The 24,752-nt window shown below is 38.7% G+C and overlaps 1 long non-coding RNA gene across 9 annotated transcripts in view; it reads left to right on the top strand.

The window, feature by feature from the left end:
* Positions 1–24,752, top strand: part of LOC123793773 (uncharacterized) — a 601,572-nt gene that overhangs the window by 451,226 nt on the left and 125,594 nt on the right. For all 9 annotated transcript variants that reach the window (XR_015723052.1, XR_015723055.1, XR_015723048.1 and 6 more), the window contains one exon: positions 24,393–24,522. This is a non-coding gene — a long non-coding RNA (uncharacterized LOC123793773). The remainder of the gene's footprint in view (positions 1–24,392; positions 24,523–24,752) is intronic.

Below are 24,752 nucleotides of genomic sequence, written 5' to 3'. Positions count from 1 at the left end.
CTTCTGGCTTTCCCCACTTGCCCACATTTCCAGTGGCATTGTGTTTGTCACAGTGCTGTGGTGTGATGCATGGAGGTATACATTGCTCGTGGATTTGCTATAGTAAGGCTACTGCTAAGAGCAGGGGATGACCCCAAAGATGGTGGCTCTGAAATCTTGAGGCAAATCTCAGAAATTTCTCCTCAGAAAAGTCTCATGTTTATCTTCTACAGATGCAGTAATAAATTTTGCCTTCCCCCTATTAAGCCTTCCCCCTCTAATATATATAGTGACTTATTATATTTACCCTTCCAACCATACAAATGTCATTGATGGCCCAGTACATTCCTCTCTGTCATTTTTTTGTAACTGTTGGAAATGCCCCAGCGAAAAGCTGTAATGCATGGGTCATGCATATGTATTCAGCATTGGAAAATGTTTGTTTTTTTAATTTTTTAAAGATTTTATTTCTTTGAAACAGAGAAAGAGAGAGAGAGAGAGCACAAGCAGGGGGAGGGGCAGTGCCAGAGGGAGAAGCAGACTCCCCGATGAAGAGGGAGCCCGATGCGGAGCTCAATCCCAGAACCCTGAGATGATGACCTGAGCCGAAGGCAGACGCTTCACCCACTGAGCCACCCAGGCGCCCTGGAACATGTTTTAACGGGGCATGCATTGCAGTTCCTTAGTTAGGAGCCTTGAACTCCAGACTCCAGACATGGCCGTGATAAAAGCTTTGCTCGGCTCCCTCCAAAGAGGTAGGTCTAGATCAGTTAGGTGAGCTTCTATGGAGGGTAAATGGATATATAAAAGGTTTAAATCTTTTTCCTGACTGACTGCAGAAGCTACCAGGCTAAGTAAATACCTGGGATATATTAATTGGAACCAACCCATTTTTCCTCAGCAGCTCTGTGGAAAGCCAGTGGGTCGGGAGGAGAGGAGGAGATGTGGTATCACAGAGGGGTTGCAAAGTAATGTTGGAGCCGTATTTCTATGATTCTCATTGAGTGTGTTTTTACAAAATTAAGGACCACTCCTCTTACACAAAACTGGAAAAAAAAAAATTAAAAGGGCAACCAGAAGGATACTTGTGTTGAATAAAACTCAGCTGCTAAGAGTTTTTCACAGATGTTCACAGGGTCCAGACATAATATAAATGCATGAAGCTGAGCAAGTGGGGACTGTGGTGAAGGAAGTGCAGAGTACAGGTTCCATCTAAAAACGGCAGCCACTACCTAGTTCCAGGTGACTGTTGGCCGGTAGACCCGTGGGCCAGGTTGCCAGGTTTGCTGGTTTTTCAAAGGAACTGAGAAACTTCTTTTTCTTGGGAAATCAACTGATTTTTAAAGAGAGGGTAATTTATTTTTAACAGCATAACAAAACATGTCTGTGGGTCGCCAGTGTATCCCCTCACGAGAAATGTCAGATATTGCCGTGTGTATCAGTAAGGATACTTTGAGCTGCAAACTGATGAACAGCAGGGATATCAACAGTTCCTTTAGCAGACCCAGGGTTGCTTCAGTGGCTCAGTAATGTCTTCTAGAAGTCAGGCTGTTTCTATCCTCTATCTATCCTTCCATTCTCAGCATTTGGCTTTTTATCCCTGGACTTGATGCCTCATGGCTGAAACATGGCTGAAAGCATCTCATCTTCATACATCCACGTCAGAAGAGATGAGAAAAGAGCTTTCCTGCCCTTCTTCCCACCCTTTATCAAGGAGGAAGTGTTTTGTTCTCAGAACACCCAAAGAGACTAGCTCTCATCTCGAGGCAAGCCCTAGAACACATGCAAAAGAAGCTGGGAAAGTGAGTAGCTGGCCTTTTTAACTTTAATGTAGGAGGTAGGTAAGTTGAAAGAAGACTGAGGATGGGTGCTAGGAGGCCAACCAGAAATTTGTATTTCTTCCAGTTATACTCCTGGAGCTGTTAGGACTCATATATTGAATGGCATCAATAAATTTCTCTTTTGAAAGAGAGAGATAATGTCATTGCTGAGGAAAAGTCACAACTGCAAGATTCTAGAAGTTCTTGATGGAAAAAGTCAGGGCAGCCTTGCTGATGCCATTTTATTATGATCTACTGAATTAATTAGAAGGTGGAGTCACAGGAAAAATGTTTCAGAAGCCTCGAGGGCAATCTATTAATTTTATCTTTAAAAAAATTAAGTGGGTGTTCTGAAAATGGCACTTTACCTCTGTGGGTTTTGTTTACAAAAACCCTGACCCTGGCCTAACCATTAGAAGAGCATCAGACAAAATCAATTAGGGACATCCAGAAAAACAAAAACAAGAATAAATAAAAACCCCCAAAGCTCCTCAAAACTGTTAAGGTCAGCAAGGACAAGGAAATTCTGAGAAACCGTCACAGCCAAGAGGATGGAGACGTGATGACTAAATGCAGTGTGGTATCCTGGATGGGATCCTGGAAAAGAAAATGGATATTAGGAAGAAACTAATGAAATCTGAATAATATATCAAGTTTAGTTAATTGCAATATGCCAATGTTGTTGTCTTAGATTTAAAAAACGTACTATGGGAATGTAAGATGTTAACAGGAGGGTAAATGGGTAAAGTGCATGTGGAAATTCTCTGTGCAATCTTCACAATTTTTCTTCAATTTTGTAGGAAAAAAAAACCAGTATGTTTTTCCTCCCAATTTCCCAATAGAACTCAGTGGTCAGCATCTCTGTAATGCAAGAGTTTAGCATCTGCTTCATTCTGCAGGAAAACTTTTGATCGATGAGTATTTATGTTTTAGGTCATATTTATTGGTAACTCGTATTTTCAGGCAGCAACTTCTATTATCTGTCCAGATTATTTCATTTTAGGAGGTTTTATTGATATTTTTCTTTCCTACATCTCACTCTATTTTGAATTCCAATAAATCCCTATAGCTTCTCTGTTATTTTCAAGCCCAGAAAACACACCCTGAATTTTAACTGGTTCGCTTCTTCTTCTCTGGGCCTCAGTCCCATTCCCTTGCCCTCCTGATTTCAATGATAGTCCAGCAAAGCAAACTGTTTTCCGTGATTAGTGTATTTGGAAGCTTATTTGACCAGTGACTTTGGATTCTTGCCTGGAATTCTTAGCTTCCTCTCTCTAGTGTTGAACAAAACAACAGATACTGAAGGAGTTAGACATTGTGAATTTGTAGGGTAAACTGGAACTCTAATAAACAGGACGCATCAAGGTGGGAGGATGTCGTGATATCTGAGGGAAAAAAGAATCACCAAATCAGGCAAGAGGACCTAGGTATAGGATTAAATAGAGAATCTAAGGATCCCGGAGGACTTCAGGTTTTTAAAATCTCAGTTTCTCCCTTGCCTACGTACATCATCGTTTCTGTTTCTTGGAAGGAACACTTATTGTAAGTGGATGTCATTGAAATGCGTGGGTAGTCAGAGACCTCAAAGTGTAATTAATAAAAATTACTCCTACAGGCTCCTGAGCCCTCTATTTTCTTTCAAAGGGTATTTTCCAGTCCTCTAAATGGAAAGACATCACATAAAGAAATCAGAGGAAAACTTTTGGATTTTTTAATCACTCTAATCAGATCCAACAAGTCCTTTTTTTTTTTTCCTGCCATGCACAGAAAACAGTGAATGTGTATTTAGAAGGTACTTTTTCTAAGTTCCCCAAGCTGATAAGAATTCTGATTCTATTGCTGTCTTCCTTCTGCACCACATTCTCAGAAACCATGTTTTCACTGTTCTCCTTCTCTTCTTGTCAATATAGCTCCTGTTGAAGTACCGAGGTCTTGAAGGGAAAGCACTCTTTCTCACATGTTGCATGTGGGGACACGAGGATATTTCATACCGCACTGATGCCTTTTGTAGCACAGCTTGGCTAGTAGCTCTCTGCGGCTACCAAGAAAGGACTGTCAACAGTGAATATCTCTTAGGAGAGCCTATGAGTGGTTGATGACAGGAAACACTGTACTCAGTTCTCATTAGCTGTAGTGAGTCTGCTGATCACACATGCCCAGACATACATGTTTTGATCCTCTGTATAATTGCACATGCCTTAGTTATTTATTTGACAGAGAGAAAGACAGCCAGCGAGAGAGGGAACACAAGCAGGGGGAGTGGGAGAGGAAGAAGCAGGCTCCCAGCAGAGGAGCCCGATGTGGGGCTCGATCCCAGGACTCTCGAATCACGCCCTGAGCCGAAGGCAGACACTTAACGACTGAGCCTGGGTCAGCCTGACTTTCCCATAGCTTGGAAATTTCTAATCTTTTTGACTATGACTTTGACTTCTTGGCCTTTTAAATGTATAATATTGTTTCCTATTAGCAGGAAAACTAGTGGTCTTATAGCCTGTGGAAGGAACCTATAAATGAAAGAATCTTTGGGAAGGTAATTTGGCAATATATATTGACATTTTTAAAAGTATATACTTTTTGACTCAACAACTTCATATGTAGGAATTTATCCTTAAAAATAAGTAAGGATGTATATAATATTTAGCCATGGGAAAAAAATGTTTGTAATGGTATCATTTATAATAGTGAAATACTAGAACAATTAAATTTTCAATAATTGGGAAATGTGTAAATAAAGTGTAGAATAAAACAAAACAGTCAATATTTTGAAATGATTTATAAGCTGAATATCTGTTCACATAAAAAATATACTCATATCAACTAAATATGCAGATAAAAATGGCAATATAGTGGGGCCCCTGGGTGGCTCAGTCAGTTAAGTGCCCAACTCTGGATTTCAACTCAGGTCTCGATCTCCAGGTTGTGATTTCAAGCCCCACATTGGGCTCCACACTGAGCATGGAGCCTACTTAAAAAAATGGCAATATAGTATAATTCATATATATATCTATGTTTATATCTATATAGATACAATTTGCTTTAATCTGAATAAAACAGTGAAATTATCTGAAATTTCAGTATTCTTTTAGTGTAACTGAGAAAATGCAGTAATGTTATTAAGTGAATATATTCTTTATCACTCACAATGGCTTTTGAAAGGCGGTGGTTTGTATTTACAGGTGATATGATTTATTAATGCTCTTGCCTGGACTCACTTTCCATTTATGGATTGCTTGCAATAATTCAGTGATCCCTCCAGGGGTCTGAAGTACTCAGGTGATGAACCACTAATTTATTTTAGAAATTGCTGCATGTTCTTATTTCAAGTATCTTGGTTTAATTAATTCACACATATCTCTTAGCTATAAATTCATTTTTAGCATTGTTTCCTCCTTATAAGTGGGTGGGTAGGAACCATTGTTTTGCTGGGCCTGAAATAGCTCATTCTTCTTAGACTTGCTTACTTACCTTTTCCTCCCAGCCGTGGCTCTTAAAATGTGAAGAATCCTTCAAAGTCCAGTTCCAACTCTACCTTCTCCATAACGTCTTCCCTGATCACACATTTCCTGAATATCCATTATTAGATGTTAAGCTTCTTAAAAACAAGGGCTGAGCTGTAAACTTCTTTTCATTTCTCATCCCTGCATCTATTGCCGTGTCTTGTATATGTAAACTGTTCAATAATCTTTGTTTGAATTATATTCTACAGTGGCAATGGTATAGGAAACCTGAGTGATTTAAAGCAAACCCTTGAAGAGCAATCTAGTGAATTATAACATTAATAGTATCCAAATGCAGTTGCTACTATAAAAATGTAATTTTTAAATGTGCTTTAATTAAAAAAAAAATCTGAGGGTCCCCTGTGGATTGAAATAGTATTCTGTGTTTTGATCATTAGTTAATAGGTCGTTTAGAATGATTTATTCTGCAAGGACCCTGTCTCTGTAAAGGGTTACGTATTTTTCTTTTTTTCTTTTTTTTTTTAATTTATTCATTCAACAGAGACAGAGACAGCCAGCGAGAGAGGGAACACAAGCAGGGGGAGTGGGAGAGGAAGAAGCAGGCTCCCAGCGGAGGAGCCTGATGTGGGGCTCGATCCCATAACGCTGGGATCACGCCCTGAGCCGAAGGCAGACGCTTAACTGCTGTGCCACCCAGGCACCCCACGTATTTTTCTTTAAAAAAGAATTCTGGGAGGGGTATCTATCAAAAATAAAATATACATGCTGTTATTTCTTGGAGAAGATCCAATGACTGACTTTATAAACTTTGTTTATAAAGTTTTTGTTCCAAAATTCTCTATGTCCTATAGCTATTCTAGGCTGAAATTATTCATGTCTGAGACCTACTTTAGTATCCATCCACCCAAAATGAAAGTTTAAAAAAAAAATGAAGCGGGTGGTAGAATCTAGCTGCTTAATCATAAAAGTCAGAAAAATGTGTCCTGATACTACTCTGATTTCCTTTTTTCAAAAAAATAACAGATGCCTAATCACATTTAGTTAAGAGAATCCTTTTTGTCTCTCTAAATCCTTTCATCTCCTGCTTTCCTATCTCACACTTACTCTGTCATTTTTAATTTTGTGTTCTTGCCACTAATGTGCAGTTTCCTTATCCACCAATGTCATCTCCCCATTTCCTTCAGGAGAGCACAGCCCAATCCAGTCTCTCGCTAATAACACCATCTGAACAACCTATTATGAGATTCTTAATTTGGCAGACAGGCTGCATTATTTATGCAGAGCCGATAAGGCACAGAACACATGGTTGAGTTTCCTGAGGAATTTCACTATTTAACACCTCCACACGGCTGCATCTGAACACAGTTTGTTCCATTTGTTTCTAAGCTTTCTTTATTCCATTAATGGTTTTGAAAATGGTATAAATAGATGGAAAGCAGATAATACATTTGTCGCTTTCAAGCATTTCGTATATTCTGTGGGTTCAAGTAATGCAGTTAGGTGCTCACGGGTTCATGTCAAATTTTTCGGTGTCTTTCTTGCTCAGAACTAAAAATGAAACAATAATCCATCCTATTTTCCCCCTTTGATCTTCCTGTTCCCCGTCGATTGTCCAGAACAGTTTGAATTTCAAAGCTCATAGACTGTATTTCGTAAGTCATGACTCTTGCTTCTGTTTCATTTGTTTGGAAACAGATTTGTCTTAGAATTACTGTGATAAGCAAATCATGATTTAATGGTATTCCCAGAGTAATTTTTTTCTGCAAATCCTGTGAAACAATGGCAGTATTTGTTCCCATTTTAAATGTGTGAAACACATTGTATCCTTTAATGTCCCATGGATATGTTTGATCTTGTCATAAAATATACTTTCATCTCGGTATAATAATGACCCTTTGCCACTCTATACATGAATGTAATTTCCGATTATTGTTCTGGTTGATCATTCTGTTGAGTAAGCTACAACCTCCCCAGTATAAATGTTTACGTTGATATAAGGCTTATTCATTTAAAACTCTTTGGTTAAGACAAATTTAATTATGAATTTTCCTATATTAAATGCTGTAATTATAGATCATATTTTTGTGATGTTTAGATTTCTTCCTGGTTGAATGTTAAGAATCTTCTAAAATTTATTTTAGACCATGTAGGTACAATGCATGATGTTTTTTGCTGACAATAACTAAATTGAATTCTACTAAGATTTAGGCACTAGGGAAATCTGATATTCACCACGAATTTGCTCCTCACTTTTTTAGATGGGGTTGAGAACGTCACAAAAGGCCTTAGCTAAGGTAGTTGCGTTTGGTAATAGTGTTTTTCAGGGACAATGATAAGAGAACGCTGAAAACTGTATTCCCTTGGTTGGAAAGGGAGAAATGGGAGAACATGTGTACTTTATCATGTTTTAACTAAGTGGTTAATGTACTAACAGCAAGATATAACTTGATTCAAGTCCTAATACGTCGGTGTACTCAGATAATCATAAATACTATATAAAATATATGTAGAGGCATTTAATTTCTTTTTCTATTTAATTTTTAATAAAATATTTTAGATTACCAAAAAGTAAGATTTTTTGTCTGTTTCCCAGATTTACAAATTTTAGCATTTTTCTCATATTTGCATCTGATCTCTTTCCAAATAAATTTTTATAGATACACCCAAATTCTATTTTTTTCATCTATTTTATTCCCCCCAACCCGAGAGCTAATTACTTTTTTTTTAAGGTTTTATTTATTTATTTGACAGAGAAACGGCCAGCGAGAGAGAGAACACAAGCAGGAGGAGTGGGAAAGGAAGAAGCAGGCTCCTAGCGGAGGAGCCTGATGCGGGGCTCGATCCCAGAACACCGGGATCACGCCCTGAGCAGAAGGCAGACGCTTAACGACTGAGCCACCCAGGCGCCCCCTGAGAGCTAATTACTATTCAGAAGTTGGAGTGTGTCATTCCCATATATATTTTAATGCATTTTCTATTTGTGTTGGTATCCCCAAACAATACATACTGTTGTTGTATGTTTTTATATAGTATTCTATAGCTCTTTTTCAATTTTTTTGATTTTTTTTACTTGACGTTATGTTTTTGAAATTTATCCACACTGACATATTTTAGCTACCATATAGTATTCCAAGGTGTGAATAAACTCTAATGTGTTCCTTACAGATGGGTTATTTCCTATTTTGTTTTTCAGTGCTGCAGTGAACAGTTTTGCTCAAGTCTGTTTTAGAGACAGTCAGTGCATCGGGGATAGGAACTTTCGCTTCAAGAGACTGTCTGCTATATGCAGAAAAATCAAACACTTTTCTCTGCACACCTGTTTCTGTTTGAATCTCCTACTTTAATTTCATCCCATGTATACCTTGGTTCATTATGTCTATATTAAGCTTTGTCTGCTTAAGATGAAGACCATACATTTTTCAGTTAAGTGCTATATTGCTACTCTCAGCACTTACTACGATAACCATGAAAAATGACTTTTCTAAAAGTTAATGCTTTAGAGCACCGTAGAAAGGCATCTACTAAGTTAAATTCACTGTTTTAGGTAACTTGTGTTTTTATATATCTGTACTTTCCTTAGCTTATTTTATAACTTACAGAGTTGGAAAGAGGGAAGAAAACACTTTTTTTCTCTCCTGTTTTAGTTGTGATTTTCTAATATTATGTTGCACCAGCAAAATTTGTTCCTATTTCATACAATCTGTGATAAAGTAAAGGCATTACATGATTTACTTGAAAGAGAAAGCTGTTTGCTTGTGAGGTTTATTTAAAGGGCTTAGAGAAATAAATTAGCTTGGGGTGACTTTATATCATTTAATTATGGTTGATCTTGAACAAAAATTAAACTAAACAATTTCTCATTGGATACATTTAATATATCTTCAATCCAGGGGTGCCTGGGAGGCTCAGTTGGTTAAGCGTCTGCCTTTGGCTCAGGTCATGATCCCAGGGTCCTGGGATAGAGCCCCGCATCAGGCTCCCTGCTCAGCAGAGAGCCTGCTTCTCCCTCTTCTCCCTCTACGTCTCTCTCTCTCTCTCAAATAAATAAATAAAATCTTTAAAAAAAAAATATCTTCACTCCAACTATGTTCTCATAGATCGGAGCATTTTTTTAAACAATGCATTCCATCTGACCATCACACTGCTGGCTGCCGCTGGTGTGAGAAGGGTTGCTACAAAACCCCAGGAGCATGGACGCTGCCTGCGTCTCGGGCTGAGAGAGCACAGCTGCAGACAGAGCCAGCTAGCCCTCAGATGAGCCCGGGCCGGGGATGGCAGCAAGCTATTGCTCTTTTACCACCAACCTCTCAGTGGCCACTGTGAAAAGCTGCAAATGAAGTGTAGTTGTCCACAGTCTGGAGAGCTATCTATAAATATTTCTCCCCCTAAATCTGGCCTGAGTGGATGATATGGGATGCTTTTCAAGGAAATAATTGACTCGCCATTCAACTTGAAGTTAATGCTGACCACCTTTCATTATCCCGTGAACCGGCTACATCCACTCTGTCCTTCCCTCTGCACTCCAGAATGTGCACTTGTAAGAAGAGTGGCAACAGGAGACATTTGGCAGTGTATCCTTTGGTTATGCAAAAAGTAGAAAAGTCATTGGTGACCTCAATCCAATCTGGAAGGATAGTTCTTTTAAGACAAACGTTTAATTAAAGGCAATCACTTCTGCCATATGGAAGATATTCTTTAAGCTGTGATGCATGTAACCCATATGGGGCTAAGAAGTTATATGGCATAAAAGTAAATATCAGGAGGAAGGAAGGAGTGGGGTTCGTGGTTCCCCTGATACTGAGGCACCAATGAACAAGTTTTCTCCATCCATGGATAACGGTACCAGATTAATTTTTTGGTTTCAGGAAAGAAGACTCTTGGTAATTGCATCTGGGGTTTTCCTAGAATATACCTAAGGCATAGGGTTCTTAAAAAATGTTCTGGATGTCACCCCCTCCCTACAAAAGACAAACTAGCTACAAATCCATTGCTTTATTAGAATCCCAGTGTAATAGGAATTAATTATTTTATTGCAATGTTATCATATCCTGGCAAAGAATACTTAGTAGGGTAAGACCAATACTTAGTTGGATAAGACCCCTCCCAAATGACTGATTCTGGGCAGAACTTTTTTTTATAAAAGCCTTCTTAGTCACATTTTATAAAAGCTTTTAAAGAAATAATACGTTAGAATAAAACACGGATGCATGTTTAGTTACTAAAATACCTACAGTTTCATTTTGTCACGCATAGATCCTATGGTATAAAATCCCTGCAGTGAGACAAATATTAAGCCATTAGAGTAAATATCACTCTTCCCGAGAAGACCAAGTTCAGCAGAAGTCATTTGTCATCTTCAAGTGTCTTAATTACTCAGTCTCTCGGGTTCTTCAAGGCTTAAGGCTGGATATGTTCTGCCCTCCTGACTTGACAGAGGAGCTTCGTTTCTCACTTTTGCCTCATTTCTGCTCATCATAGCAAGACGTCATGACTGCCAAAAGTCCAATTAGTTGTCAGAGTTAAAGAACTCACCTTGATGTTGCCAGGTAAAGTCACCCTAGTGAGGATTCAATGAGTAAACATCTGTAAAATGCTCAAAACTGTCTGACATGAAGCAAATGTTAGCTATTAATTAGAATTATTTGATATTCTGAATGATTCATAGATCAATGAGTCAAATCAATGAGATATGTTTGAATAGGAATGTAGAAAAAATATCCCCCAAACTGACCCTGCTGCGTCAGAGTGGGTCGGGTAACTTCATAATCCTGGACAACCAATGGCTTGGAAATGTTTTTCTTCCTAAAGCTATAAATGTATGTCTGACCTGCTCTGGGTATCAAAACAAAACAAATGCCTTTGTTTGTTCAGCCACACAATGGTGGGCAGTCTGTGAGTAGCTAGTGAAGATGTTTTTAGGTTTGGAAGTTGTAGGATAATGGAGTTTCTAGCCCAGCAGTTTTATTTCAGAGAGTCTGTTCGATTTGCACGTGTAAAAATAGTCCTTCTTCTACTGAATCCCAGAGGGGCTTGATTTCAGCAGTACCAGCAGCTCTGTAGAAGTGCATAGAGAAGAGATTGTTCTAAGAAATGAGCTCTCCAAAGATGTCACAACATTCTATTGCACCATGGCCATTTGCTGACTACTTTTCATGTTACATCTAGCCTTGTTAATACCAAGGGTCTTTTTAAAATGCCGAAGACACTCCTCCAAAAATACACATGAATCAGTCATTTGCATTTGCTCATAAAGTTCTTTTGCCTTTTCAAAGAGCACTGGGTTAGAGACAAGGACATTTCTATCTTTTCACTGAGAACCACTCACTCAGAACACCATATAGTTCCCTAATTTATTTATGTGAGTGCATCATGGAGCACTGCTCCCTCCATGCTTTGAGAGACTTAAAATCCATTGAGCCTTAAATATCCGTCATCCTACGCTCTGATATTTTATATACTGTGTGGAAGAGTATTGTGCTTATCTACTAATACTTTCGTGTGGTCAGCCCTATACAGTCAGTGCTACGTGGGTGATCGCTGACTTGCCATACTTCTATTAGTTGACTTTTTCTAGAGGAAGACTTTTCCCCCCATCTCAGTTTTAATCACCACCACTACAGCTCCTTTTATCACCTGTCTGGGTTTCTCATCTCTAATTTCTTCCTTCTTTCTCTAATCGACTTCCTTCTTGCTTTTTCTCTCCCTGGCCTCTTAATTCACGACTCTCCATTGCGCCATCACAAAAGGCTGTCATTTTGTGGACATGGAGAAGTAGAGTTTACCTTCTGTTTGTGACATGTTCACTGGGCATAGCACATCAGGTACTATGTGTTTTTTCTTCCTGAACATTCAAGGCCCTTTGGGGGTAATGGCTTCAGGACAGAGCAATCCCGAAAGCTTGTGTGTTTCATAAGATTGGTGTTGGGATCTCTGCTACTGGGAGCAGAAGCGATACAGAGGCTGGGACTTACAGAATTTGGTGAGGTAACAGGCCGACCAGGAGCTGAGGTTCTCAGGGCTCAATCTGAGAACCAAGTATTGACAACTATGGAAATTAAGAATGAGATGAGAAGAATAGATGACAATAAGGCCAGGGAAGCGTAGGACTGATACTACTAAGGATCCATGGGCTCCCTCGCACCCCCAGCAGGTAGTAGAATGCAGTCAAGGCACGTTGACACTATCCCCTCATTCGAGCACTAAAATGAATCTTATTTGGGGGTAGGCCTCACTGGCGCAGGGTTTGCAGCCATAGGTATGCTGCCTGTGGGACTGATGCTCTTCCCCGTGACGTCTTCTGAAATGTAAGATCCTGGGCCAGGAGTCACCCACACCAAAATTTTGCATTGTCAGCAGAGCAAAGTTTAGCATTTGCCTGAGTCTGGTCCTGAAAAGTAGTCACAGTTCCCTCAAAAGAGTGGGAGGAGATTGATGAATTTTCACTTTCTTCCCCCCACCCTGCCCGTATTATTCCACACGTTAACCGTTAACACGTACTGTGCTGATTGAACGGGGGAATGATAAAGCTCACACTCAAGCAAGTTGATTACAAGGGCCATACAAAAATTTACCAAATTACAGCCATTCATAAAAGTAAATCTTAAATTTTTTTAAAATTAAATGGTCACTGGTTTCAAGGATATATCTATGATGGGAGATGAGACGGCTAGGCCTCTGAAAATAATTCTAGTTTATGCGTGATTGTATTACGTCTTTGTAGTGTAACTTATAATGAGCAGACACCAAGACATAGAATTCTGTCTTATACTGAAGGAGGAAGGGAGACCATTTTTATTTTATTCTTTATCATTTCTACAGGTGTTTTTTTGTTTTTGTTTTTGTTTTTTTTCAGATGGTTCATTCTTTTCAGAGCCCATAATTTTTCTTAGGAAAAATGCTTACCTTGGGGAGGTACAAACTCCACAGGAATCTTATGGGACTCTTTTCCTGGCCATGGAATGTTTAAAATGAGGTGAGAAGAGGGATAATAAGTATTTTTCATTTTACTGCCTTATGCTCTGCATTTCAAGAATAATCCAAAAATGTAGGGGCACCTGGGTGGCACAGTCAGTTAAGTGTCTGACTCTTGATTTCGGCTCAGGTCATGATCTCAGGATCCTGAGATCCAGGCCCGCATTGGGCTGTGTGCTGGGTGTGGAGCCTGCTTCAGATTCTCTCTCTGCTCCCCCCCCCCCCACCGCTCTCTCTCGCATGTGCTCTCTCTCTCTTAAAAAAAAAAAAAATCCAAATATCTAAAATGTGCTTGCAGTAAAGCAGCCTTTGCTACTTGCAGTGTCCTTGAATACCACTGGCTGTATCATCGGTTTTCTAATACCTGCAGCTGAGAAGAAATCCAACAATCATGAGGCTGTAAAACCTAAGTACTCCCCATAGTACTAGTAAGATAAATGCAGATTCATATTAGTAATACTGCCCTGGAGATAGAACTCTCTGCTGGAGCTTATTGTGCAGCTAATGAAAGATACAATCAGACATATTAAACTCCATATTTTTATTCCTATCAACATAGCTCTTCTTTTAGTCATACTTTTCCAGGGGACCGCATTGCACCACTGCTGCCCCTTGGCCCACCCTGTCCATCCTCTTTCTTGTGAACAAGAGCTCGGGCAGCCCAGCCCAAAGAACCCAAGGCAAAAGGAGAAATACTGCTGCCATGGAGACAGAGAAATCGACTGTCAATCTGGCAGATCGCCATCAGCTTCTAGTTTTCTAAGTCAACCACACGTATAATGCGTCTCTTGAATCTAGAAGCAGTGTGGAGCCCTGGCGTGTGGGAAGGCCCATAGAAGGGGTCTCGCTGGCCCCTACTGCTGGCTCATTGTCGGGAAGAAGAAAATCTAAGTTTCCAAAAAGACCATTAGTAGAGAAAGTGGAGAAAACAAATAGAAGATGAGCTTCAATAGGTTTTTTCCTAGAGTACTGCTTATAAATTACAGTCTCGCCTAGCCCGGCTCGTGGGAGCATCGTAGAGTGGGGCCCTTTCCCTCACTTCAGTCAGATTTGGAGAGTATGGAAATGAGACATCTCATTGTTTACTGTGTTCCTCTCGGGACGTTGGTGTTTTGTCCTAAGGGTGTCTCTCTCGCAGGCAAGGTGTAGCTACGTTTGGCTTTGTGGTTCCATTGGAGTCTTTTTCTTTTCGTTGAAAGGTGCAGACTTTGGGGTGCCTGGGTGGCTCAGTAGGTTAAGCATCCAACTCCTGATTTCCACTCAGGTCATGATCTCAGGGTCATGAGATCGAGCCCCAGCGGGAGCTCTGCGCTGAGCACGGAGCCTGCTTAAGATTCTCTCTCTCCCTCCGCACCCTCCCTGCTTACATGCGTACTCTCTCTCTCAAAAAATGTGCAGACCCTTAGTGACATGACAAATGTTTTTTCTTTGTTCTACCACCATATTTTACCAGTTTCTGTTTTTATGTAAAAAATCTTTTGTTTTTTAAATAACAATTAACTTTGTCCAATGTACCAAATTCTCTATTTCTTTAGGCTCATGTATTAATTCCTTATTATGAACAGAAATAAATTTAAGATATGTACACTTTAGCCCTCCTCTCTCCCTCCCCTCTACTAGTTGAATTTAAGTTGATTGTGCATTTAATCAGTGTTTATTCTTATATTTTAAGTATATTTAGACTTTTATTTCTTTCTTCATCTATTTTGAATGTCATTTGACTCCTTGGCTATGAAAGATCAGCTTATTTAACTAACTGCTCTTACCTCTCCTTTCTCTTACCAATAATTATGATTTTTAGCATTTCTATATTGTTGGGGATTAAGACACTTACATTCTAGTCTGCAATAAAAGTTCAGTATTTTGTTTTTTAAATCCTGTGATTAAATGGATTTAATGATTACAACCATGTCTTTTATTATGGAAAGTTAAGCTTGTTCCCTTTTACTTTTTCAAGTTCAGGAATATATATTCATTGTATATTTTTAAAGGTTTGTCTTCTGCTTTTATACCTTATCCACATTTTCTCTGGGTACATAAATCTCGATTTACTTTATTTCTTTGGGAACTTTATAGTCATGGCTGTGCTGCCTTTAGGGAACGGTTAGCAGATTTTTATAAATTTCAGGATATACTCATCAGGCAGTTGACTCAGAAATTCCACTTCTAGGTATTTACCCAAGTGAAATGAAAACATATGTCCACAAAAAGACTTAGATATGAGTGTTCATAGAAGCTGTATTCACAATAGCCAAAGATTGATGACAAGTCAAATGCATATCAGTGGGAGCACGGATGAGCAGGTCATGGTGTATTCATACGATAGAACATAACTCGGCCCTTAGAAGAAATAAACCATGGATACACACATCAACATGGGTGAATGTCACAGATGTCATCTGGAGCAAAAAAAAGACAAACATAAAAGTGGTCAAACATAGGCTTTGATATCTTCCCATAGGAAGAATCTTGTGCTAGAAATCCAAAGACCTAGATTCTAAGCCTTAGTGTACAACCAGCTTGTGAAAATCTCATTTTTAGAGGGGTTTATGTTCATCATCTATAAAAAGAGAAAATTAGATGATACTATTTTCACTTTTTTGGTGATTCTAAAGTCCAGAGGATTTAGTCATTTGTGGCCTACATGTAAAAGCATCGATCAATCCTTCCATTCTTTATAATGTGTGAGTTATAATCACTAATGACGTTCCAGTTTTAACACAGTGGTTTTTAAACCATTGTGTAGAAACACTTATATGACCTAAAAATGAAGAGTACAGGGTTATTAGTGAATAAGATCAAGTTACATCAGATTCACCAACCTATTTTATTACTCATTTCTTATTAATCATTTCCTCTTCCACTCTAATAATAGCAAAGTTTTTCTTATATTTAGTTATTAATTCAGCAAGTATGTATTGAATCTCTACCTTGGAACTGTATACAGGCCCATAAATCTGCTTTATTATTGGTTAGGAAATTGGCAATTATATCTGGTTTCTTGTGAATGAGGCAAGATATATGTGAAAGGTGTCTACTTTTTATGAATGAACTTAAAGTGCCCTCTGATTCATATAATTTCTCTACATGCTGAATTTTCTTTTCTCTAGTGAGGTCTCTGTCCTCAGAGACAGAAGAAACTGGGGCTTGTGGAAAATAGCTCCTAAAGAAGAGAACATGGTAGCAAATATCCCTAAGGATTTTAGTGATTTATCGGCCATACACAAAGTCCTATTTTAAACCGTAGTTGAGATCCAGGTTATGGCCACTTGGACGAATTCTGTTTACTTTCTGAAGGAAATTTAGTTCATTCCAACACGATTCTACAGTGGGTCTGCAAAATCCTGGATTTTCGTGCTGATATTATTGTGCCTTGTAAAACTTAGAGATACAGTTGCGTTTTGGTTTTCTCGCTGCTAGGCAGACTAGAGCGCGCCAGTGCCAACATTCCTATGTTTGTCCAGCTCTCACACAAGGCAACAAATAGAAATCACCATTCTAAATCTCTGCAGGTCAGAAGTCTTTATTCTGACCTTCGAGTCTCACTTGCAGTTCTCTGAAGGTTATGGGACAGCCCTCTTTATTTCTAGTGAAGGCAGTTGTGACATATGATAAGATCAGAGTTTTCTTCTTGGAGAGGAGTAATTTTTCCGGGCTGACTTCTGAGTCCTTTTTAGAATATTGAAAAGACCTTTGGTAGGGACCTCTTTCTCTAACAGAAGTGCATCCTGTGACATCTGGGGGCCTGTTCTGAAGATCTCCCGAGGATCAGGGATTCCTTATTCCATTCACGTGAAGTTTCATCTCCTCCTGTCTGCCTGTCATCTGGCGGATTGGCTGCTTCATAAGGGGCAGAAACCTCATCTTATACTCTGCTTTTCTTGTCCTCACCCCATGACTTACACACCACAGGTGGCTATTCAACATTTGATTAACTGATGTTTCCTCCTAACCATTGTGTTTCCTCTAAGTACAAAAAAACCTACTTGGCATCTTTATAAAGGATTTCTCAAAATAAGGGGAAAATCTGTCAAGTATTTTCCTGGGAAATATTTAAGTAAGGATGTGGTGCTTCATGTCTGAAATAATAAATATCAAGCCTTCCTCGGACTGGAGAGAATCACAGTGAAATAGATGGGTATTTGTCCTGAATCCTTCCCCCTTTCCCATAGTCTCACCCTTTCTCTTATGATTTTGAGGTTCTTAACAGGAGCAGAGTGTATTTCCCATTGCGTTGGGTTTGTGAATTGCTTTGACCAACACACTGTGGACGGGAAGGCCAGTGTGCCCATTCTGGGGCGGGTCTTAAGAGGCAGTGCAATGTTTCTGCTCACCCCTCTGGGGCCTCTGCCGCGAGAACGGGCCTCAGGCAGTGTGCCAGTCCCAGGGCAATGAGAAAGTGTGATGCAGAAGTGCCCCAGTCCCCTGCGGACCAGCAACCACACTCATGTTTGCTTACTGCCGTCTGCCATGTATTTTAAGAGTGGTTTATAACAGTGGGCATTATTGTGACAAATGCTGACTGATTCAGGCAAGAAACACAGAAGACAATGTTATCTCCTGAGATTCGTGTTAACAGAAATCCTTCTCAGATCTGATACCCAGGTCAAGCAGCTGAAGAGCTTTCTAGCGTGTAATAAAGGTATTTGCTCCATGCCATGGTGGTAAGTATTCATTTTTATTTCAGAGGAAGTGGTTGCATGACCCCTTTGGAGATCTCCTAATTATTTAGTTCACTCCAAACCAGCACCCAAGGATCTGTGTGTGTTTAAGACATACACATTCTATTTTCCTATAAAGCTCCAGAACTACATAGCCCATTTTTGTAGACTGTAAAACTATGTCTCAGAAATCTCCATGGGCCATCTGATCATTCTAATTGCAGGATAGATAACAGTCTTCAAAGGAGATACCCACAAATAGAACGAATAAAACCTACAAAGACTTCCCTCTGTTTGGGGCATGATAGAAAAATATGTGCGTGCGAGAAAGAAAGAAGGGACAGACTGTTTTTTTAATAAAAGCATATACACAAAGTTTAACATAATTTGAGAAACAGTCCTGGGGCAACAAGGTTGCAGAGGCCAAGAGGAATGTAGAACACACTGAAGAGAGACCGTTGACAGTCAACAGTACATAGACAGGAGGGAAAGAAAAGATGATAGAAGTTGCAAGCAGCTGACTCCCAGTATAGAGACAGCCCATAAGCTTTCATTCTCTCAAGGCCAAAGGCAGGAAGCAAATCAACTTATCTGTGCAGAGAAAAAAACATCAAAAGGGTCAAAATGTGCTTTGATATCCACTTGAAAGAATAGGTGAATGAAAGGATAGGGTAAGCATGATGGAGGCAGAGAATTAGAGCACTACAAGAGAGGCACATTGATGGGGAGGGAGAGAGGGAGGGAAAGATACAGGATGTAAGTCATGTTCCCCATCTTAGCAAGGACAGTCATTCAGAAGTGTTTATACAGGCAGGGAAGATCAGAGAGTCCTGCAGACAAGGGCAAGAAGAGCAAAGGTCTCAGTGAGCAGAGGTGAGGAGTGGTCAGAGAGCAAACAAGAGGTGAATAGCTGTTCAACGCTTTGTAAGAATGGAGGACAAACAAAAAAGGAGAAAAGCAAAAACAAATCAAAACACAAAACTTTGGTACAATAGGAGCAATGAAAATATTAGCAGTTGTAAAGAGTTTGATCTTTTATTTTCCCAGACAGGAGTTAAGTTCTTGAATCTCCATGATGTACGCTTCCCTCTCCAAGGGACAACTGTGTCTGGTTTTTTTTTTTTTTTAAACACATTTTCCACATTGATGTTCTTTTGAAATGAAGTAATTGTTACATTTCAAAGAATTTTTGTATCTTTACACACACACACGAATTACAAAGAACAATATCACAGTGAATACCCGCAGACACACCATCTAGACCCAAGTACCGGAATGTCATCATAATTAAGCATATACTAATGTGCGGTGCCCCTTTCCTTTCCCTCTGGCGCTCTCTTCCCGGGTAGTCTTTATCTTGAATTTTCATGTTACTGTTCTGAATAATGTGTAGACAATGAGATTTTTAAAAGGCCTAGGACTTCCCTACCAAGTTGAATATATTCCAAAGCTTGTTTTCATTTTTCAAACATCAGGAAAGAATAAAACATCTGAGTCAATTCAACATTTCCACATTTCTCAATCAGCCACTCTCCTGTGTCTATTGAACTCTCCTGACCCCCTGGCCCCTGAGTGTGAGCAGGGCGAGTCGGCATGGAGGCTCTACTCACGTTAGCACAAAAGGAGTCCACGTGCCAGTGATCTAATTGGCAGTGCTCAGCTTTGCAGGTGAGATTTCCTCCCTTAACATCACCCTGAAAAGTGGGTCTGGGAGTCAAGAATATTTCATAATGAAAAACAAAATGAAGGCTGTTTGTTAAATTGAGTATGTATTTGAAAAAAGGAATGTTTTGATACTTCTTAGAACATATCTGCAGTCGTGTATATAAATACTAGTGGATCCACAGCCCCTTTGCGCCTGGCGTACCGTGTTTACTTTGTAAGGTTTGCAAATACCTGCATTTAAAGCCACCACTATTGCTGCTTTCTGTGACCTGTTATTAAATATCATATATTAAATGACTGGGTTTAAAAGTCCTTTAACAAAAACAACAATGGCGTAGAGCTGGGAAAGAACTTCCTTAACGATTATGAAAGAAAGAAAACAGGAAAAGGGAGACAGAGACAGAGATGGGGTGGGGGGGGGTCTGTGTTATAGTTCTCTGTAAATAATTCTTCCACTTCTTAATTCAATTACTTCGTATAATACGACCTACTTTGTGCAAGGTCAGGGTTCGTAACTTGCATGACTCATTCTTCTTGAGCAAAATAGTTTCTCCTTTTATATTTACAAAATCTCTTCACCTAGGATAGATCCAAAATTATTTTTTTCTAGACTTCACTTCTGATAAAATAATCACATTTACTGTATCTAAAAAGAAGTCAAACTGTACAAAGTATAGTTAATACAATGTATTGTTCTTAAAATAAGAGTGATAGTAAATCTCTAAAAGACGCAATACGTGTCCCCCATGTTGCCTCTTAATTCTTGTCCAGCACACAATGGTAACCTCATCTTTATCTCAGAACAGAGAGTGTGAGTACTGTAGAGAACAGAAGCTTTCCCCGCTTCCCTTCCATGTACTTTGTCTAATAATTAAATTGACATAAGACAAGGGGTGCCTGGGTGGCGCAGTTGTTAAGCGTCTGCCTTCAGCTCAGGGCGTGATCCTGGCGTGCTGGGATCGAGCCCCACATCAGGCTCCTCCACTGGGAGCCTGCTTCTTCCTCTCCCACTCCCCCTGCCTGTGTTCCCTCTCTCGCTGGCTGTCTCTCTCTGTCTAATAAATAAAAAAAAAATCTTTTTTAAAAAAATTGACATAAGACAAATGAACAGGAGAAAACTTTAATTTCATACATACAATAGCCCTAAAGATATGAACCTCAAAGAAGTGACCAACACAGGAAACTTTTATACCTTTTAGACAAAGAAACAATACATTTGTGAAGAACTGACAAGACAGAGAAGTTTGGGCTTGGTGTAGAAAATCAGCGAGGAAGTAACAAGCTTTAGTTGTACAGCCTTCTTAGTCCCACATTCCCTATCTCTGGCAATAAGGATGACTTCTACCATCAGGGTATAGGGGAGATACCTTCACACGGGAAGCAAAGGAGGGTCAGCGCGTCCTTCCTGCACCTCCTAGTTCTTAAGTAACTTTAATCCAAAATAATATGCCAAAGTGACATATTTTGCTCCCCTTTGGTAACAAGTAGCTATAAATTAATGTTTTCCTTGGAAAGGATCACATTATATAATGCCTATGAAAGTGCTTAGAAATTCTAATACATAAACCTATCAGGAATAAAATGCACTGCTCTAACTAAATGATCATTTGGGAAATTTCTAAAATGGATATTCTAGTAAAGTCCTAAATATTAACTCAGTATATTTTTGGTTCAAATCATTAGAAATGACGTTAGTGAAAAAAGATACTCTCAGTGATGAGGAACTTTTGGACCCTTTTTCCTATGGAAACATAGTCATTGAAACTTCATGTTAGTGAAATATGCTGTAAATAGCGCTAGATATCCCACAGCTGTTACAATAACAAGCCCTGAGCAAAGTGTTCTAACAATGTCTAGAACTGAGATATAAGGCCTCCCTATACTGCCTGGTTAAATGGAGCATGGATTCTGATTTTCAGGGCTATATTTCAGCTGATTTTTAAGAATCAAAACTATTTTCCCATTATCCCATCCCCCCACTCCCCTCCCTTCTGCAGCCCTCAGGTTGTTTCCCAGAGTCCAGAGTCTCTCATGGTTTGTCTCCCTCTCTGATTTCTTCCCATTGAGTTTTCCCTCCCTTCCCTATGGTCCTCCGCACTATTCCTGATGTTCCACATATGAATGAAACCATACGATAGTTGTCTTTCTCTGCTTGACTTATTTCACTTAGCATAATCCCCTCCAGTACCATCCATGTTGAGGCAAATGGTGGGTATTCATCCTTTCTGGTGGCTGAGTAATAATATGGACCACATCTTCTTTATCCATTCATCTGTTGAAGGGCATCTCAACTCCTTCCACAGTTTGGCTATTGTGGACATTGCTGCTATGAACATTGGGGTGCATGTGCCCCTTCTTTTCACTACATCTGTATCTTTGGGGTAAATATCCAGTAGTGCAATTACTGGCTGATAGGGTAGCTCTATTTTTAACTTTTTGAGGAAACTCCATACTGTTTTCCAGAGTGGTTGTACCAGCTTGAAGACTGGGTGTTACTCAACTAACGAATCATTGAACACTACATCAAAAACATGTTGGCTAATTGAACTTAATAAAATAAAAAAGACACATCAAAAAAAACAAAACAATTTCCCCATATGTGTCCGTTTCAACCCACCGTCAGGTCAGAGATTTCTCCTATTAACCTCTATGATGCTCTTTTTTTTTTTTTTTAAGATTTTATTTATTTGACAGAGAGTGAGACAGAGAGGGAACACAAGCGGGGAGAGTGGGAGAGGGAGAAGCAGGCTTCCCGCCGAGCAGGGAGCCCAATGTGGGGCTCGATCCCAGGACCCTGGGATCATGACCCGAGCTGAAGGCAGACGCTTAACGACTGAGCCACCCAGGCGCCCCTCCATGATGCTCTTGATAGTTAACTATGTCCCTACCCCAGCCTCCTGAAATTTCCTGTAGCTACAACAAATCCCCTATTTCATTGGATTGTGAAACTTTTATTATTATTTTTAAAGGTGTTAAATTACTTGTTCTCTAAATTACGCTCCAGATCATCCAACAGTGAGCTTAAACATCTTAAACTTTCCAAAAGGCAGTTATAGAATACATTAACTTGAGCAATCAATACAATACCAGAAAAATCAGCTCCTGATCTTATTATATATGAGCTAATGTAATTCAGGAGAAAGATCTTTCTTATTTGCTTTTGTGCTTTCAAAGCATTATGGAAATTCATAAATATAATAATTGCCTTTTAAATAGCCTTTTAAATAGTATTTCATTATGAAAGCACAAAAGCTATGATTGAGTTTTTCCAGATAATCAGTAAAAACTGACATAGAATACTGCTACCTTTTTTTGTTTCATTTGTCAGAATGTTTTATCACTTCAGCTTTTCATTCTATATTCTGCACATAATTAAATGAAATGTGATTTAAAATGAAATCTATTCCCTTTTATGAGAACATCCACTTATTAAAGGTTAAATAAAAGTTGAAGAGCATTTAACTTATCTTAAATACAAATGACTTAGCTTTCACTATTTAAACATTTAAATATTTAATGATCAATTTCCACCAGTAACAAGGATTTTCCATATTCCTAAATATATAGTCAGATATCTTTTTTAAAAATTAAGTGATGTGGGACTTACATTGATTTTTGAGTATTTTTTTGGAATAAGTTAAAAAGTAATTTAGATAATCTCTTATTAGCTCAGCAATATTTATGTTCAAATACATATATAAAATATTAGAAAATCTATTACTCCATTTTATATTTATGCTATTATATTTTAGTTAAGTTAATGTAATATTTTCTTGCTTAGTGTCTTTTTCTTATTTTAAACTTAACTGAAGGAAGATCATTGGATGATTTTTAGAATTCCTTAGAAAGAAAAATGGTAAACTTCTTTCACTGAGAGTTAACATTTCGCACTATGAGGAATTGAAATCTATCTGTCTGTGTACCTTATGAATTTTCCTTCTGATAACTTTGCATGAAATAGATATGGGAAAAATATAATTAATCATTTGTATAATAATCCAGAAAGAAATGAATGATACTCACATAGCCGAGTAGTAAAGCAAATTAAAACTGCAGAACTTGTTTTATTGCTGTGTGTCTCTTAGAATATTGTGGCCTGAAATAATTTTCACATTTAGTCAAACTACTGCATGAGAGAGCAATAATTAAAACATGGGAATGCATCATCTTTAATTATGCCTAATTTGTATATTGCCTATAAACATGTAATTGAGTTGATCTCAATTGGGATAGGGTAACACATATTTAAAGTATTATCCATGATTTCAGAAATTTGGCCTGTAATGGTACTTGTGACATGGATAGTATTTACTAACTAGTCTTATTTAGAGAGGAAATATATCAGAATATGGATAATGTGAGAGTTGAGAAATTTTCCTGAATCATTAGCAAAGAATCACCCTTAGATATATTGATATAGAAAATTTTTTTTCACTGATAATGGTAAAACTGCTTTCAATTAACATGACATTTTCCTTTTTAAGACCTCAAAAGCTTTGCTGAAGTTGTTGTTTCAATAATCTTGTGAAGAGTAGGTAGGAAAACTTTAAATATGTAGAATTCAACATTTTATCAATAAGTGACTTAGAATCAGAGCCAGTGTTTAAAGGAAGCTTAAATATTATCATGCCTGTTATTCCCCCTCAATTTCTCCAATGGGTGGGCATTCGTTCTCTGCTTAAATATGAATCATGACAGGGAACTTACTTCTCCACAAGGCTCTTCATTCAGTTGTGATTTGGGGTAATTTTAAGTACTCCAAAAAAAACCTCTCTCTATTGAGACATTATCTACTACTTCATGATTTTTCACCCATTGATCTTAACTTTGACTTCCAGGGTCACACAAATAAGATTCCCCTTCCATGCCGCTCTAGAAGCTTTGTGCTCTGGTGGAAAGAGAACTGGACCAGAAGGTGGCACACGTGGGGTCAGCTTCAGTTACACCAGGTCGGCCGTGGGACATCAGGCAAGTAGCAACTCTGTGCCTCCATTTCTTCATCTATAGACTGAGTAATGATGCACGCCTACTCTCCCTTCCTAAGTTATACAGCTACTGTGAAAATCAAATAAAATAGCATATGGAAGCTTTTCCTGAAATATAAATGCTAAGCAAATAGGTTATTATTATTTGCATTCATGGCTCTTCAATTCTCATGTTTCTTTCTAAATCCTCCCTTCTTTAGAGCAAGTATTTCC

The sequence above is a fragment of the Ursus americanus genome, chromosome 35 (assembly GCF_024610735.1).
Source record: "Ursus americanus isolate L20-20 chromosome 35, mUrsAme1.1.p, whole genome shotgun sequence".
NCBI classification, from domain to species: Eukaryota; Metazoa; Chordata; class Mammalia; order Carnivora; family Ursidae; genus Ursus; species Ursus americanus.
The sequence above is the reverse complement of the archived record's forward strand: the minus strand, read 5'-3'. Positions and strand labels throughout refer to the sequence as shown.